A 6,161-nucleotide genomic window follows, 5' to 3' on the forward strand; every position below is an offset into this window, starting at 1 on the left:
TGCTCATGAAGTTCTAAAATTTAAGCTAAAATTTCGTAATCCTACTAATTTTTCGCAATAGTCTGCAGGTCTGATTTCTTGGTACAGAGTCTTCGTTGCTTCTCTCCCATTTCAGAGTTGATTCCCTATCGTATTCCTCATATGCCCTCTCCTTACCAACTATAAGAAAATCGTCACATTCGCTACGATTCAACCAACCCTTTTCTTATTCAAATTTATTTTGTACATCATACAAGTTAAAAGAAAATGAACAGTGTATTGTAGAGCATGTTTTGCTAAAGAAATTATGTATCGCAAGAATTTTACTGCAATTATGTCTGAGTGATAATAAAAATTATTTTGTGTTCCTTGGGTGTGAAGTTTTGGGGAAAATCCTGAAAATGGCTGGTAAGGAAAGGGTTAAGCATTCAAAAGTAAATAAATAAACCTTACCGAGATGGTTGTACAGACCGAGTTCCAGTCAAGTTGTAGGACATGTATTTCAGATCCTGGTCACTGCTATGACCAGGAGTGGATATCTGGAATGAGAACCTCAAAGTGTCTACGTCTTCTCTCCTGGAGGTGTCTTGGTCGTAGACATGGATGGTGATGTACACAGACCCCTGGATACACGACACGAGTATTTTGCACATGGTCAAAATAGCTTAACTTTCTTATACACTTTAATTTTTTTAACACACTGTGCGATAAAATGACTGGCTTCTATGCCAATTCTTCTCTAATTTCTTTGTTGGTTATTTTATTTGCCCCCCCCCCCTCCCCATAATCTACAGGATATCTGCTAATTAGCTGCATATAAATTTGATTTAGTGACATGACACCCGGCTTGTGACCCTTGAAGTACTAGATTTGAATCCCGTTGTAGGTAGCGCAAAGTTGAGTCCTTGGGAAAGGATATATATATATATATATATATATATATATATATATATATATATATATATATATCATGGTTATACTGGTTAATTTTTAGGACACATTATCCGCCACCCTGGTTTGGAAATACTCGCCTTGACTGGAAAGATGAATGGAAAAAGAATAAGAGGAAGACAAAGAATAACGTATTTGAAAGGGATAAGAACTTGGACAGATGAAGCTGAGAAAGGTGGCGCTGCTTTAATAGAATTGGCAAGAGATAGATCAGCTTGGCGGAAGATGACCTCCGACGTCTGCTTCAGATATGGAACTACATGAGATGAGAGATACTGGTTAAAACCTGGTAAGTTGGACGTAATCTAACAGTTGGCATTCTTTTTTGCTTTGACGTGGAAAGGGCCATTGATGATTGCATGGTGGACGCAGAGGGCTCGAAACACAGTTTTATTTAGCTAGGCAATATTTGAAGAGGATAATCCTATTGTAGAAACCGATGTTTTACCAAAGCTTCAGTTATAGTAAGGCGAAGGAGGGGGCATTGCAATCCAAGACTCTCGTTGTTGGGAAAGGCAGACAGATAGAAAGATCGACAGACATATAGATTGGTATAAAGATAAGACTGGTAGACAAATAGATAATAGAAGCAGAGCGAGACAAAGCGCTATTATCAGCCATGCACTCGTTTTGAACCTGAGTTTAGTGAGAAATGTGAGTTAAAAGGGTGTTTTCCAAGAACTCAACTTTGCGCAATTCACAACAGGACTCGAGCCCCAAACCCACCCATCACAAATCGTCTGTCATGCCACCATTAGTTTCACAAAGCCGCAACAACTATCCGAAATTCCTTCCTTATAGATTCAGGAATGTATTCGATAACATTAGAAACCTGCAAAATAATGAGAATTCAATGAAATTCCAAGGCGCAAATATTCCAAAGAAATTACTCTAAACACAACTCTGTCACACAATAACAAAACACATTTTCTTTATTTTGGTATTTAAAAAAAAAAACTCTCAAATATTGCCCAATATTGACAGGAATATTGTCCATACACACGAAAATAGCTGTGACCGGAGACTTTTTGAAGTGCTATGATTGAAACTGTTTGACATTTTTGAAAACATTAATTTTAATTAACAGAGAATTCAAGTAAACGTTTTTCTGCCAAATTTTCTAAAAGTGTATTTTGCCGCTTACACGCTTACACGGTCGAATTGTTGTCAGTAGCACATAGTTTTACGCTCGCTTATCTCTCTCTTTCAAAGGAGACCGAAAATATAGATGCATAGAAGCAAAGGAATTCGCCACTGGACCAAAGAGAATTATCACTAATTACGAAGCACCGTGTACACGACATCAGGGAGTGATTTCAGTTGTTTTGGGTTATAGTTGGAGATATTGATCTGTGAAAACATCCCGTCTTCACTTGATGATAGGGAAATTTCCATATTCCACATTCCACTTTTTTAAAATTTAAAAATTGAGCTTTTATATAGCGCAAAATCCACTAAAAGTGCTTAAAGCGCTTTACAAAGGGTCCCTGACAAACAGCAACACGTAATATAAAGAACGAGACATGACGCCTATTCGGCGATAATACATTTTTTTCCGACAGAAACAACGCTGTTATTAACGGCCAGGTACTCATTTTACATCTGAGTACGGTGAGAGAATGTGAGTAAAGAGTCTTTTCCAAGGACTCAACTATGCGCCGAGCGAGGCTCGAACTCAGGACTGTCCGATCGGAAAGCGAGTGTCAAAGCACAAGACCACATAGCCGTACTTCTTCCTACTGGCAGTAATGTGTAATGATATCAAGTTTACATAAAGCATTAGTGACCTCAGAATGTTAAGCATCAAATTCTTACAAAACGGAACAAATATGTTGAATAAATAATTTAAACTAATCATTTCAATAATAGATAATATAATAAAATTTGAAACCAGTTCGTTTGTGACTCCAGTTCTCTACAAACTGAGCCATCGGAAACTAGCCCATTCCATCAAAACCCGACGTTTACAAATTTGCAGGTCTGATAACCCAAATTGTTGTGGGCTCGTTGTTGTAATGGAAATGCTCTCAAAGCAACGTCAAATATTGTCCATCACAACAATGTTAAATAAATCAAGCCCAAAAATCGCGCTCAGTTGTCAGACCTGCAAAATACATGAACGTCGATACCATCTTATAAAAGATCAAATCATGATTCATAAATTACACATTACCGGCCATGTGTCGAAGTCAAATGGCACAGGATTAGCGTGCCCGTCCAAGAACGTGGGAGGAAACACAAGATTCGAACCGTCGGATTTGAAGGAACCCAGGTTGGTGGATAGGTAGGAACACGGTGTCCTGGAGCTGGAAATAGACAATAAATGGAAAGTGAGATATTAAAATGTCATAAATGTATCGTTATTTATGAGAGACAAGGAAGCAGGAAACGGTGTAGGATTAATATCTAAACTAGTATGCATGAAAGGTGCCAGTTTAAGTAATAAAGAAAAATACAAGAAATTTTTTTTTTTAATCGGTCTACCTCGAATAGGAATACGATAAATAAACCATCCCCAAAAAACAGTTTAATTCGAATAGGAATACGAGAAAAACAAACCATCCCAAAAACTCCGTCTCCTTCGAATAGGAATACGAGAAATAAACCATCCCAAAAAGTCAGTTTACTTCGAATAGGAATACGAGAAAAAAAACCATCCCAAAATATCAGACTCCTTCGAATAGGAATACGAGAAATAATCCATCCCAAAAAATCTGTTTACTTCGAATAGGAATACGAGAAATAAACCATCCGAAAAAGTCAGTCTACTTCGAATAGGCTTACGATAAATAAACCATCCAAAAAGTCAGTCTACTTCGAATAGGAATACGATAAATAAACCATCCAAAAAGTCAGTCTACTTCGAATAGGAATACGATAAATAAACCACCCCAAAAAGTCAGTCTACTTCGAATAGGAATACGATAAATAAACCATCCAAAAAGTCAGTCTACTTCGAATAGGAATACGATAAATAAACCACCCCAAAAAGTCAGTCTACTTCGAATAGGAATACGAGAAAAAAAACCATCCCAAAATATCAGACTCCTTCGAATAGGAATACGAGAAATAATCCATCCCAAAAAATCAGTTTACTTCGAAAAGGAATACGAGAAATAAACCATCCGAAAAAGTCAGTCTACTTCGAATAGGAATACGATAAATAAACCATCCCAAAAAGTCAGTCTACTTCGAATAGGAAATTGAGAAATAAACCATCCCAAAAAGTCACTCGAGGCAGACTAATTTTTTTGGGATGTTTTTTCTTCTTGTATCTTTCCTTCTTGGTTTGTCCGGCATAAATATTGTTGTTTTCTTGTGATTTTATATCGATAATACAATATCAGGTTATCTTCATTTTATCCAAATTTCTTCTCTCAAGGAACAATGTCAATAAGGAACAGAGGTGGAAGGCTAAAGTTATTCTTCCCTTCTTTTTATTCTTAGGTTGCCCCTATTGCTTTGGGTTAAAATAAGAGTTGGGAATGTTGATTATATTTTTTGAGCTTTTGACCTTTTTATAAAGATATAGCGCAATATCCACTGAATGTGCTCAACGCGCTTTACAAAGGGTCCCTGACCAACAGCAACACGTAACATAAAGAACAAGACACGCCTGTAAGGCGACATTACAATTTTTTCCGACAAAGACAACGCTGTTAACGACCAGGTACTCAGTTTACACCTGAGTACGGTGAGAGAATGTGAGTAAAGAGCCTTTTCCAAGGACTCGACTATGCGCCAAGTGAGGCTCGAACCTAGGACCTTTGTAATACCACAAGACCATATATGACTTGATGGCAAAATATATCAGACATCATTTTGAGAAAAGCCGGGCGTATTCTACTAATAGAAAGTTTCTTTTCAAAATATATAACGCTTCCTCGATAACTACACGAGCTTATAGATAGGCGGCTATGGAAACTCGACTCCGAAATCCCAAAAACACAAGTGGAAAAGAATATCTGTAATATGCCCCTCAAACTATTAATATCTACTTTGAATGTATATGTTTATATTGATAACACTTTCTAAAAGTATATTTTATTTAAGCTATTTGGAGCCTTGACAGCTGTTCAACGTCCATTATTTAAAACAAAATTTGATAACAAAGGGGTTCCGATAGCTCAATTGGTAGAGCACTTGCTTCATGCGCAAAGAGACCGCGATCTATCACAAGTTTAGTTGAGATTTTTCTCTGATCCCCTGTCCACCCCGCATTTATTTGGTAGCTGGGTCTGATCGATCTGTCAGAAAGTACTTGTGCAGGCTCGCGTCCTATCCAAAGGATAGCAAGCGATTGCAAAATCCGTTTCACGATATTATAGAAACCGGGATATACCTCGGCTCCATGGCCTGATCGCTCTGAAGGACTACTTTGATAACATGAGGCGTTGCTCTCTTTTATTGGTAGCGGTATGGAAAGCACGCTTTTAATATATAATCATTCGATCCATATTCATACCATGAAATAAATAGTGAGAAACGTTATATAGAGAGTTCGAAGATGACGTCACTCAGGTCTTTGTTATTGTTTTTTTGCCATCCGCGTTTATGAATAATTCTCACTAAACTGTAATAACCAGACTATAAACTATCATGGTTACACATAGTTTTGTGTGTTGGTCCGTTATACTTCCGGATGGCAATGTTGTGAACTTCTTAGCCAAGTGCATACTATCTATAGATAGTAGCGATTGGCTAAGAAGCTCACAACATTCAGTCCGGAAATATAACGAACTAAAAAAAAATTTGCAACCTTAAACTTTATAGATAGTATGCAGATGACGTCACTCAGGCCTTTGTTATTGTTTTTGCCATCCGCGTTTGTGAGTTGTTATCACTAAACTGTATTAACCAGACCATAAAAGTTCATGGTTACACAGAGTCTGTGTGTTGGTCCGTTATACTTCCGGATGGCAATGTTGTGAACTCCTTGGCCAAGCGCATTCTATCTATAACCATAAAAATAATTTCGTCAACAAAATATTTGAAGACAGCTCACCTTTTCCCCATACAGACATTGATGTTGTAATCACAGTCCCTAGAGCACGTGTTTTTGGAAGTGAATTCTCCGTCACAACATTGCCCGCTATACTTTAGACTGGACGGATTAATGTATTCCACAAATTTGATGAAAACCTTGGCTGAACCTTCTGTCCGGATCACGCACTGTACGGAGGAAGGAAAAGATACAGAATTCAAACATTTGTCAACATAAATAGTGTAGA

Source organism: Berghia stephanieae, chromosome 1 (assembly GCF_034508935.2).
Source record: "Berghia stephanieae isolate SIO BIC M18660-M18661 chromosome 1, UCSD_Bste_1.3, whole genome shotgun sequence".
Classification (NCBI taxonomy): domain Eukaryota; kingdom Metazoa; phylum Mollusca; class Gastropoda; order Nudibranchia; family Aeolidiidae; genus Berghia; species Berghia stephanieae.